At 39.4% G+C, this 13454-nt stretch overlaps 1 protein-coding gene across 7 annotated transcripts in view; it reads right to left on the bottom strand.

Moving 5' to 3' along the window:
* The window catches only part of LOC129859533 (B-cell CLL/lymphoma 9 protein-like), a 100961-nt gene that overhangs the window by 31829 nt on the left and 55678 nt on the right, over positions 1 to 13454 (bottom strand). For 6 of the 7 annotated variants that reach the window (XM_055929407.1, XM_055929403.1, XM_055929409.1 and 3 more), the window contains one exon: positions 149 to 341. The gene's annotated coding sequence lies outside the window, so the exon portion shown is untranslated. Of the gene's footprint in view, positions 1 to 148; positions 342 to 2838; positions 3264 to 13454 lie in introns of those variants that run through there. The other variant, XM_055929404.1, reaches the window with a different exon arrangement.

Here is a 13454-nt window from a genome sequence, read left to right as displayed (position 1 = left end):
CTTCTGCTTGAGTAGAATTGGCACACACACCAACAAGCACAAAAACATTTACACGTCATATCACCTGCCTGTAAAGTCCAAACCACAACAGTGACAAAGTAACATGGAGGCTACATACACACGCATGTGTGCGTGTGATGTTCCTTACCTTAAATGACCCCAGGTCTCAGAGACCCCGGCTACTCCTCACGAGGAGAGCCTATCCCAGGGTTCCCTTTGACCTTGGTCCGGCAGACAAAGCAAGCTGACTGGCTTAGCGTCGGCCCGGAGTCACAACTATCGCAGAGCCTCAAATCCCAGCACTCCCTCTCAGCAGAAGACCACAGTGCTCATTCACAAACCTGCAGAGAGAAAAAGACAACCATCAGGGGTGAATTCACCATCTTTAAAACGCTCAGACTATCACAGATAGAAATAGAACAAATCCAGTTGACACAATCCCCTATTCCATCAGAGACAATCATTTTGGTTCTGAGCAATACATTCCCTCTACGAACGTTCCGTAACGTTACATCCTCCTAAACAGGCCTCAATCTCCAAAGAAGACATTAACACGCTTAAGTTTTGGGCGAGGAAAATGATTATTAACAGACCACAGATGTTTACATCTCATTCATATCAAGCCGCTTTTAAAAAAGGCACAATCGCTACATCCAACGCCTGGCTGAAAAGCAGTGTCTGGCTCTTTGGAGGTTTGAGGGCAATGTCTTAGAGAATAATTAAAATAGGAAGAGGAACAGGGTAGGCACAGTCTGGCCCAAATCGAACTTGTTTGATTTGAGATCGACTGTGTTTCTTCTTTCTCTGGCTGCAACAGGGGACATGCAATTTAGCAATTATACATTTAACAACTAAGATGCACAAGGGAAAAGACACATAGAAAAAGTGTCACTTGTATCATGTGTACATGATACGTCCCACATATACCAAGCCAATGAATACAACCAATGCATACATCCATCACATATACAAAGGCAATGGAACCACATGGCAGATTCTACACACAGTGCAGAGGGAACAGATAGCAGACAACCTACATATCCACAGCATTTGTGACGCACATCACCTTTAACATTAGGTTAGATGCCCAGGTTTAAGCCCCTCCACAGCACTCCAGAAACACTACAGTACAGCTAGGATGAAATAACATTTGATCCAAGAGGACATCTAGGAAATAGCATTACCCTAGACTGGTATGCATCACCTTTTAGGCCTTAATTATCGTCGCAATGCTCAGATCCATAGTTGAAACAATAGCAAAGCAGCCACCCCACCTCTATTTTGGTTAAAAGCTAAGATTGGCCTGGAGAAACGCAACCACTCTCAAATTCATAGACAGAGCTATGAATGAAACCCTGACCATCATATCAAAATTATAGTTTTAACCATGTTTTGAGGCTATACAGTGTTTGTTTACAAACATTGGAGTAAAAAAAATATTATATTTTGAGTTCTGATGGGGTAAAACACTTGAACTAAGCTCATGCGGCATTTATAAGTTATATTATTCAAGAATCAATGGGTATATCATTCATTTATAAGTCCAAACATGCATGTAGCAACTAAGGATTCTAGCTTTCACCTACTGTACTGCAGCAGATTTATTTATTTTCCATTCCAATTTAGTGTTATACGGCTTCATCAGCTATTCTGACTAGTATCATTTGCCATGGCATCATTCACATCTTCTATATGAATAGTCTACAACACCAAAATAACATTTTGGCAAATATTGATTATGCCCAGACAGTCGTGAGCAGAGTGAATAGGCCAACATTTTGGTTATCTAACTAACCTACCATACAAGCAGGAAACACAACCAGATGGACACAGGACATGGCACTGTATTATCTATGGGCAGAACAGGTAGACCGTCCTTGAGCAAGAAACAGATGGGCTAGTTACACAGCATAAATACCATGTATAAAACTACAACGGGGTGGTGATGCAAGTTTCCAACTAATTGATACAACACCTATTATGAATACTATAAAAACGTATAATTCAACATTTTCCAGTATCTCCAATCTAATGTTTACATACGCAAAGGAGTTTGGACTACATTAATTTCAGAATATGTTGCAACGTCCCATTCCATATTGAGTCGGATACCATGAATGGAAAAATAACTGTACCCTCTCGTAGCTTTATGTGTTGGTCAGAAAGTTACAAAACATCTCCTTTCACGCTTGTCTTAACAAGCGGCTCAAACCCATTTTTTAAAATGTTATTTAACTAGGCAAGTCACTGCAACATTGTAACACTTCGGTAGCACGAAATGTAAATATAGATTTTGCTTATTCGACCATGGCTGCCCGAGCCTTCCACTAGAAAACGTCGGGGTGGATTACAAAATGGGACAAAAAGCTTCAGGCCAAGTAGGCGAAACAAGATCAACATTGCAGGATACATTTGTTGCTTACTGCTTTGCAATGATTTCACCACGCGTAGACCTGAATAAGTACACTGATTTAAGTTTTCCGAAAGTCAGAATTGGTTAGTATTAGTGGGAAAACGATAAACAAGTAATCGGTAAAGTAACCCCAACAAATGCATTACGAAAATAGAAAACAGCAGCATGTGTGTTGCAATGGACAAATACCCATCTACACAAATTCATAGGGTAAAATTAGCACTTGGGACAACTTTGAAGCGATATATTGAAATAGAAAATTGAAGTCTAACGTTTAAAGGTGTAACGTTAACTTCAGAGAATAAGGGTCTGACTTCCCAACGGAGTAAGGCCAAGTATGTTTACAGCTGAAAAACGGGCATGTGATAAAAATGCTATCTAGCTTGGTTAGGTAACGTTAGATGCAAAGGGAAACCCTCTCTTACCCATTGTGTCTGACACAATATCCTTCATTATTGAACACGATATCACATATGTATACAGAGCTCCACGAGTCCCATCTTTCTTCGGTGAGGACAAATTATTCCATACACAAATAGACTTTCACCCATAATTATCCTCGAGGAAAGTAAACCATTTTCAAAAGAGGTTAGGCCTACGCGAAAGACGAGGTTAAAATGTTATTTTCCACGACAAACAAGAACAGTAGAATACTTCCAGATTGTGCACAAATAAATCTCAACTCCTGGCTATAATACTCCAAGCGATAACAAGGGCTTCTCCAAGACGTTCCAAACTTGTGCAGCTTTTTTTCTCTCAAAGGAGTTGTTCCTGTTTCGCCAAAGTTTGGGGGAGGGGTGCTTGTCAAGCAAGCTGAAAAGCCCAGCCAGTTTAGAACACAGACAAAACTCAGAGAAGTGAGAGCGAAGTCGATCCGTTATAGCCTACTAAGAACGACAGGGTAAAGATCATAACCGAATAACCAATTGCAAGACCAGGATAACCATAAAATATCCTATGCATTTTGCATTTGGGAAATTTTTATTTTGGCCTATTAGGCTGAACAGGAAATAGCAGTGGTGTAAAAATTACTATAATATATTTTTTACACCACTTAAGTCTTTTTTTGGTTTATCTGTACTTTACTATTCATATTTTTGACAACTTTTACTTCACTTCATTCCTAAATATGTACATTTTACTCCATACATTTTTCCTGACACCCAAAAGTACTAACATTTTCAATGCTTAGCAAGAACAGAAAAAGACAGTTCACATAATTGTCCATTTAAAGAAATGTTGCCAATGTATTCATTACTAGTTAGTTAACATTAGATAGTTAACCCAGAGATTCTTACCCTTACCTCGATTCAGCAGTCTCATTCAGATCATCGTGGCATTTGTAGTTCTTTATGATAGCCACATTAGCAGCTAATTAGCATTTCATTTTTGGCGTGTAAATACAGGTGAATATATTGATAAAAGTCACCTTGTCCTAGAGAGATTTACACGTTTATCAAAACGTTACGCCAGGGTAAGCCTACACGAAGCACAGCCCTTACTGGGGTGGCAGGTAGCCTAGTGGTTAGTGGTTAGTGGTTGGGCCAATAACCGAAAGGTTGCAAGATCAAATCACTGTGCTGACAAGGTAAAAAATCTGTCATTCTGCTCCTGAACAAGGCACTGTTCCTAGGCTGTCATTGAAAATAAGAATTTGTTCTTAACTGACTTGCCTACAAAAAATAAAGGAAAAAATGTGTTTCTAAAATCCCCTATGGGAAAAATGAATGGTGGAAAAACTACAATGATTAGAACATTTCCTTGTTTGACCGCAAGGTATTATGACTCATACTGTGGTAGTCTATACACACACTTATCAAGAGAACATCCCTGGTATGCCTCTGATCTGGCGGACTCACTAAACACACATGCTTCATTTGTAAATTACGTCTGAGAGTTGGAGTGTGCCCCCTCCAAAAAAAAAAAAATGGTGCTGGCTGGTTTGCTTAAGGATCCACACCTTTTTAAAAATGTTCACCTAAAATGACATACCCAAATCTAACTGCCTGTGGCTCAGGCCCTGAAGCAAGGATATACATGTTCTTGGTACCATTTGAAAGGAAACACTTTGAAGTTTGTGGAAATGTGAAAGGAATGTAGGAGAATATAACACAATAGATCTGGTAAAAGATAATACAAAGAAAAAAACAACTGTTCTTTTGTACTTTTTTTGTACTATCATCTTTGAAATGCAAGAGAAAGGCCATAATGTATTATTCTAGCCCAGCTGCAATTTAGATTTTGACCACTAGATGGCAGCAGTGTATGTGCAAAGTTTTAGACTGATCAATTGAACCATTGTATTTCTATTCCAAATGTTGTATCAAGACTGCCCAAATGTGCCTAATTTGTATATTAGTAACTTTATGTTCAAAATTGTGCACTCTCCTCAAACAATAGCATGGTATTCTTCCACTGTAATAGCTACTGTAAATTGGACAGTGTAGTTAGTTTAAACAAGATTTTAAGCTTTCTGCCAATATCAGATATGTCTATGTGTAACGGCTTTCGTTGGTGGAAGGAGAGGAGGACCAAAATGCAGCGTGGTACGTAGCCATAATATATTTTAATTAGAATGAATACAAAATACAAAAAGAACAAGAGAATCTAAATGAAAACCGAAACAGTCCTGAATGGTGCAAACACTGAAACGGAAAACAGGAAACAATCACCCACACCACACAATGAAAAACTGCCTACCTAAATATGGCTCCCAATCAGAGACAACGATAAACAGCTGCCTCTGATTGGGAACCACACCAGGCCAAACACATAGAAAACAAACAACCTAGAAAAAAGAACATAGACTGCCCACCCCAACTCACGCCCTGACCAACCTAACACAAAGACATAAAAAAGAAACTAAGGTCAGAACGTGACACTATGTCCTGGGAAAGGTTCTTGTTACTTACAAACTCATGCTAATCGCATTAGCCTATGTTAGCTCAACCGTCCCATAAACGGGTCACCGATCCCGAATAAGTTTTTTATTATATGGAATTTGAAATTATTTATTCTATTACTTTTGATACTTAAGTATATTTAAACCAACTTTAACCTAAGTAGTAATTTTCTGGGTGATTTTCAATTTTGCTTGAGTCATTTTCTATTAATGTTTCTTTACTTTTACTCAAGTATGACAGTTGGGTACTTTTTCCACCACTGGTAAGTTGGCCTATCTTTCCATATTTTCACAAGCTATTGGAGTAGGAGAAACGATGTTTTCAGTAGTCTATTGTTCAGTAGGGCAGGCAATTGCCTCTATCCATATAATCATACCTATGTTTGAGTGCAAAATAGCCTAATACAAGGGTGGAGGTGTAGCCATATGCATAAGTTATAAGCTTTATAAGCTATCATAGGGTGACAAGGGCATAGCTTATTTGCTAATTTCAATAAAAAATTGCATTTAAAAGCAGAAGAGCAGTAGCCTATAAATCTTCCCCTACTAATGATTTCTGCATTGCTCCTCCTAATGAGGGTTGCTGGCATCAATATCTCAGGTTCCACCTACTGCCGATGTTCCCTTGAGCAAGTAACTTAACCCCCAAATTGCTAATTGGGCCCTGCACAGCGGCTGCCCTCTGCTCCAGCCTCTCCAATCTAATGTGTGTTTGTTTGTGTATGTGTGTGTATATCAGGGGGGTTGGATAAAAACAGAATACAAATGTCCACCTCGCATGGACTAATTAATACAGTATATTTTGTCTTGTCTTCTTGTCTTGTTTCCTCTGCTACCCTCACTTTGAAAAATAGTTTAACCCAAATTCTTAATCAGATTCTAGGTAAAGTCTATGTGCCATACTGTATGTGAACTGTCAGATCAATTGTAGTTGAAAGAGCCGTGCACCGCATGCCTGCACAGGAGACTATAGTAAATGAAGAAGCAGACACTTTCCTATAGCCTGTCGTCTTTTTAGATGTGCTCAAAGGTTTAAACATCAAAGGTGTAGGTGTGTTCTCTTCAAACTGCACCTGGCTACTCCACCACCCCAACCCAAGAATCCCCCCACCCTTGCACTTATCCACTTGTTCTTCTTTGAACAGTTTTATTTTATATGGGTCTACCTGGCAACTACTTTGCCCCTCCCCATAGGTTTAGATAAGAGTCTGTTAAATGACAAGAAGTGAATGTGAAAGTATGTCCGTCATCTGTCTGTCTAACTGTCTGTGTCTGTCTTTATCAAATGTAGTAGACTGTAGACATGAACAATCAACCTGGACATATTCATATGATGGATCACTTTAAACCCCTGGCATCTCAAGATGCTAGAAGTAGCCAACCTGGACTCAGCGGTAGACGTAACATAGTAAATGTAAATCTTGGCCACTAGTATAATATGTTAAGTTTCGTATGATATGTATTAATATGTGGATGTCCATCTTGCATTTCGTATTTTATGTTACAATTACAATTTGTATTACATGTTACAAATTTATATTTGTACAATATGTTCCGAACTGCAATTCTTACAATATGTTATGAATTTGCAAAAACGTATGATATGTTACAAATTCCAATTTGAAGTAGCTAATGTTAGCTAGGTGGCTAACACTAACCTTAGCTAGGTGGCTAACGTTAGCTAGGCTAGGGGTTAGGGGTTAAGATTATGAGTTAGGTTAAAGGGTTAGGGGATGGGTTAGCTGACATGCTCAGTAGCTAAAAAGTATTATGTAAACTCAGCAAAAAAAGAAATGTCCTCTCACTGTCAACTGTGTTTATTTTCAGCAAACTTAGAATGTGTAAATATTTGTATGAACATAACAAGATTAAACAACTGAGACATAAGCTGAACAAGTTCCAAAGACATGTGACTAACAAAAATGGAATAATGTGTCCCTGAACAAAGGTGGGGGTCAAAATCAAAAGTAACAGTCAGTATCTGGTGTGGCCACCAGTTGCATTAAGTGCATCTCCTCCTCATGGACTGCACCAGATTTTCCAGTTCTTGCTGTGAGATGTTACGCCACTCTTCCACCAAGGCACCTGCAAGTTCCCGGACATTTCTGGGGGGAATGGCCCTAGCCCTCACCTTCCGATCTAACAGGTCCCAGATGTGCTCAATGGGATTGAGATCCGGGCTCTTTGTTGGCCATGGCAGAACACTGACATTCCTGTCTTGCAGGAAATCACACAAAGAAAAAACAGTTTGGCTGGTGGCATTGCATGATTATAAATATTTTTAGTAATATTTTTGCATTTGGCGCCCTGCAATTCTAGCGGTTGTTTAGGAAAGTGATCCCGTAAAAGGGATCCGTAGCACAGAGAAGTTAAACCCTTTACAATGAAGATCTGTGAATTTAATTGGATTTTTATGAATTATCTTTGAAAGACAGGGTCCTGAAAAAGGGATGTTTCTTTTTTAGCTGAGTTTAGTTGCAAAGTTTCTAATTAGCTAAAATGCTTAAGTTATCCGTGATGAGATTTGAATGTGCAACTTTTGGGTTGCTAGACGTTCACGTTATACGCACACCCAGCTACCCTGACTACTTTTGTTTTTGCCTTTAGTAACATTCTGTCCTATGTAACCATACCAAACAAAACATACCTTACTAATTTGATTGTGCCGGTTTTACATTTACTATGTTACATCTAGTCTATGAGACCAGGCTGTACTAACAGCCTAGTACATGCTTCAGGATAGCAGTTTACATCTTTTGTCACATTTGCGTTTCCCTGTGTCCCTTACTGAGGACATGCTGTTGGCTGTACTCTATAGTATCCTCTAACCGTACTAGTCGGATCCCCTCAGATGTAGGATACAACACACTCACAAAACCAAAGAAAGAGAATGCCATCTCAGAGATACCAATTGCAATTGTTCACAATCACTTGCCTCTCTTAAAACACTCTTCCTTCAAATAGCTGAGCAAGAGTGATACAATGCAATAGGGATTCTTTGTATCAACACAATAGAATAGACACTAGGCAAATGTTTATCTGTTCTAGTTACACAAAAAGATATAGTTCTTTATATTGGTTAGAAATAGCAGCGAATGATCAGAGACCTATCGCCATATATATGTTTCTTGATTCAATATGGAGACAAAGACAGTGAATGTTAGAAGGAGGAGAGGAAGCACTAGATTTTTGTCTGTTGTTCGTTCTGCTGCATACTAAGCGTGCAGCGGAGGGAGGGCTGGCAGACTCAAGGGATTAAAAGCGTTTGTTTACCATCTAATCCTTTGCATGAACCCACAGCACCACCACTACGCACCCAACAGACTCCCGGATCCCAGAAAGAGCGGGGAGAGATAGAGAGAGAGATAAAACAACAACAATCTAAGTGAATACTCCGTTCTGGGGAAAACAATTCCCTTAGAAGTTCCATGGCAATTGCTTTTACCGTTTTACTCAGTTGATTCTTGTGCTGGAGCTCTTAGATAACAAGGGGGAGAAAAAAAAGGCAATCCTTTTTACTCTTTGGAAGTGATATGAAAGATCGTCCCCTGCTGATAAAATGTCTGTTCCTCTACCCCCAGAGAGTACATGACAAACATGTTTCAGACATATACCATTTACTATATGGGCAAAAACAGAGACAGTTGTCAATGTTTGCATACGTTTATATGTAATATGGTGCCTGACATCCCCAGTGTTACAGGGTCGTGTTCAACAGGGTACACCGTGGCATATCTTTTGCAATGGAAAACAGAACATTTAATTCTTATTAGAACAAGTCCAGATAGTCCCTCCCTGTTTCTGTCTGTTTTCTTCCAATTAATGCCTAATGAACACGGCAGAGTTAACTGTTTACGGAACACAGTGAGTAAAAACATCAGTTACACACGTTTTTCATGTTTAACACCTCAGGAAGTGGTGACATCTGGTAGCAAGGAAAGCAAAAACAAATTCCGTTTCACAATGAGGCATGGGCTTTATTTCTATCCTGCTGTCTTGTGTTCCAGGTCTAAGTTGACTCTCTAAGTGAATGTATGTCATTGCCACAAAGACACGGCGGTTGGAACCAAAAATCTCATATTTGGACTCATCAGACCAAAGGACAGATGTCCACCGGTCAAATGTCCATTGCTTGTGTTTCTTGGCCCAAGCAAGTCTCTTATTCTTATTGGTGTCCTTTATTAGTGGTTTATTTGCAGCAATTCGACCATGAAGGCCTGATTTACACAGTCTCCTCTGAGCAGTTGATGTTGAGATGTGTCTGTTACTTGAACTCTGTGAAGCATTTATTTGGTCTGCAATTTCTGAGGCTGGTAACTCTATTGTACTTATCCTCTGCAGCAGAGGTAACTCTGGGTCTTCCTTTCCTGTGGTGGTCCTCATGAGGACTACCACAGCAATGGAAGCGCTTGATGGTTTTTGCGACTGCACTTGAAGAAACTTTCAAAGTTCTCTTTGCCTATTTGAGCTGTTCTTGCCGTAGTATGGACTTTTACCAAATAGGACTATCTTCTTCTGTATACCACCCCTACCTTGTTACAACACAAATGATTGGCTCAAACGCATTAAGGAGGAAAGAAATTTCACAAATTAACTTTTAACAAGGCCCACCTGTTAATTGAAATTAATTCCAGGTGACTACCTCATGAAGCTGGTTGACAGAATGCCAAGCGCGTGCAGATCTGTCATCAAGGCAAAGGGTGGCTACTTTTAAGAATCTAAAATATATTTTGATTTGTTTAACACTTTTTTGGTTACTACATGATTCCATATTTGTTATTTCAGTGTTTTGATGTCTTCACTATTATTCTACAATGTAGAAAATAGTAAATATATATTAACCTGGAATGAGTAGGTGTGTCCAAACTTTTGACTGTTACTGTAGGAGGGGAGAAAGTCCCAGTCACACCCTTTGTTAGTGTGCACATGTATGTCAGATCTCCCACTTCTGCATCCATCCAGGACATCACCAGGAAGATACAAGTGGTGTGTTTCTTATGGTAGCACTACCAGAAATCAACAGTGGTGAGGGATGACTTGACCATCACTATGGCGCCAATATTATGTTTGCATTTGCTGACCACTGACCCTATAGTCGACACTGTTAACCTATTGTTCTACTATACTATAAGTCAAGTCAGTGAGTGGTCACTGAGTGAGTCATAAACAACCATTCACAACATTTTGAGAGTGAACAATAATTTGTATTTCCTGAAAAAAAAGGCCTTTCAAATTCATAGAAGCTTATCCAACAGCAGTCTTCCAAGTACAGATTTGATTGCTTTTGCAACTCATCACCACTTTCCATTTATCTCTCCTCCCTGCACCCCTTCCCTCTCATCTCCTCTTCATTCCTCTCCTCTACAATGGAGGTAGATATCTAAACAAGCTCCAATTAAATGAATGCGCCTCTCGAGTGAAATTACATCAATGAGCTAGTCATCAACAAGGAATTTGATAGCAAACCATTCTATTGAGTGCCCCATAATTTATTCAATAACCGCTAATCAGGGAGCTGAAAACAGCAATAAAAATTGGATGTAATTGTTGTCATACAGAAATTAAATCATACACTCAGTTTAGAGTGCATACGTTGAACAACAACCTGGCAAATTAACTAATTAAATATTGATATCCTATTGAAGTGAATCCTGTTCATTTGTGAGTAACGAACAGTTTTTCCCCTACCCAATAAGTAAGCTTTAAAGACAATTGTTCTCTCAGCTTGTTTGTCTGTGAGTTGTTTTGTCCATGCTTATATCTCGCCCTGCGAAGAAATCCTTTGACTCTGAACAAACCTTACAACAAAACAAAGTACTTCTGCCGAGCCTGCACTCTTGCCTTACTTCATTTTCGCCACTTTTTTCCAGTGAACATGTTTTACAATGTCTCTAGCTCTGGCTGCCTTGGTGTCACCACAATACAAAGCCTGCAGGAACACTGGTGAGTCAAGGAGTGCGTCCCAGATGACACTCTATTCCCTATGTAGTGCAGTACTTTTGACCAGGACCCATAGGGCTGTGGTCAAAAGTAGTGCACGACATAAGGATTAGGGTGCCATTTGGGAAACATCCAAGGCCTTTCATAGTCTTCACTGCTGTAGACCATTAGTGAAACCAACAGCTTCAGGATATTCTATTACATTCACATTTTAGTCATTTAGCAGACGCTCTTATCCAGAGAGACTTACAGGAGCAATTAGGGTTAAGTGCCTTGCTCAAGGGCACATCGACAGATTTTTCATTTTCACCTAGTCGTCTCGGGGATTCGGTTACTGGCCCAACACTCTTAACTGTTAGGCTACCTGCCGCCCCCTGCTATAGATGGAATGATTGGTTAAAACCGCATTCCAACCAGTTTCTATTCCAGAAGTTACCAAAGGCTAAATCTATGACTTAAAAATGCCTATTTACTCTGTTCCATCTAACTGCACAATCCACTGTCTCATCAGCCCAGCCAGGCAATTTATAAACTTGATCTCCACTATAAAAAGCATCTAGCCATTATCTCACATTTATTTTTAGACTAACGTTTAGTTTTCAACAGCAGATATTTGTATAAACCTTGCTGTCTATATCTTTTAGTCCTTTATTTTTTTGTGTAGTCTTGCAAATAACAGAATGCTGTTGAAAAACCTAACATTCAGGCTCATCCGACGTGAAAGACCTCATTCCTTAACGTTACATGGTAAAGCTCACCGATCGTATTGATGTATTATTAAAGATAAATGTGTACTGAGCCATGGAGCAGAGCATTGGTCTGCTGGGCAGTTGGTCTGCTGGGCAGTTGATGCCACCAGTCACACTGATTTTCACTCAGCTGTGGATGTAAAATACTAGTCAGACCCTAAGCTCTGGGCAGTGCTGGCTCAACTCAGTATGCATGCAGTTAAATAAGAAAATGATACTATAGAACACATTAGTATTATAAACAGTATAGAATAGTATATAGTATTATATAGTATATTATGGCGTAGCATAGATTTCGAATGCAGGTCACAGATTGACATGTGTCCGTGATCTTTTAATACTTGTGTCTGATTGAGACCTGTGAATTTGTCATCTGTAACCTTTTTCATTCCTTCATTCTCCTATTTATATACCCTTGTAACTTACAACTTGAAACAGTGTTATAAGAGAGCCTAAGAATAAACCTGGTAATCTTTTGAATCTTTTATTACAGTACATGACAGCTAAATTGAATTTTGACAGATTTCTATATCTGGCAAGTGGTTCAGTCTTGTGATAATGAAGAGTAATTCACTCAAACGTCCACAGTGCTTGCTAGCCAACTGATTTACTTGATCTCCATTCAAACGAGTCTTAACCATGCGCATGACTACCAGTATTGATAGAGAAGCTTGCTCAATGTCAACGTTGTAAGTAATGAAAAAGTGGTCTACATGGGCATCCAGTTTATAAAGGAATTATAAGGAATTTACAGTTGAAACCGTTGGTTGCAAAATGGTACCTACTCACAGAGACACTGCAGGCACAGAGAGACAGACACATACAAACGTTTTGTTCTTCTGTCCTCGTGGGGACCTAAAATTAATTTACTTTTTTTTTTTTTAAGTCCCCCTAACCCTTACTCTAACCAAATCCCTGAACCTAACTCCTAACCCTAACCCTAATACTAATACTAAACCTAACCCCTTACCCTAATTCTAACCCTAAACCTAATTGTAAGCCTAACCCTAAACCAAACCCCTAAGCTTAAAATAGCCTTTGTCCTCATGGGGATGTGGGAAATGTCCCCAAGAGGGATACTTTCCCCTGTTTTAATATCGTTGTGGGGATTTTAGGACCCCACAAGGATATAAGAACCCCCCCCCACACACACACACACAAAGAGGAGCTACTTGTCTGAATTTATGACACCCTGATGCCCCCTATCTGTGTACATAGAGGTGGTCCTCTCACAGCCACACAGCAACCCTCAGTACCTAGAAGATGCATGGAACTGGAATGATAGCATCTCTGTTGCATATTTAAGTGATTATGCCCACTTAGAAGCCGGTGTTTGGAGGATATATTGACACGGGTGTTGTTAACTGTGCCAATATATCCTCCAAACACCAGCTTCAAGGGTATTATCACTTGTATTACTACGGGTTACCAACATATTCAAATAATGATT

The sequence above is a fragment of the Salvelinus fontinalis genome, chromosome 7, assembly GCF_029448725.1.
Source record: "Salvelinus fontinalis isolate EN_2023a chromosome 7, ASM2944872v1, whole genome shotgun sequence".
Classification (NCBI taxonomy): domain Eukaryota; kingdom Metazoa; phylum Chordata; class Actinopteri; order Salmoniformes; family Salmonidae; genus Salvelinus; species Salvelinus fontinalis.
The sequence above is the reverse complement of the archived record's forward strand: the minus strand, read 5'-3'. Positions and strand labels throughout refer to the sequence as shown.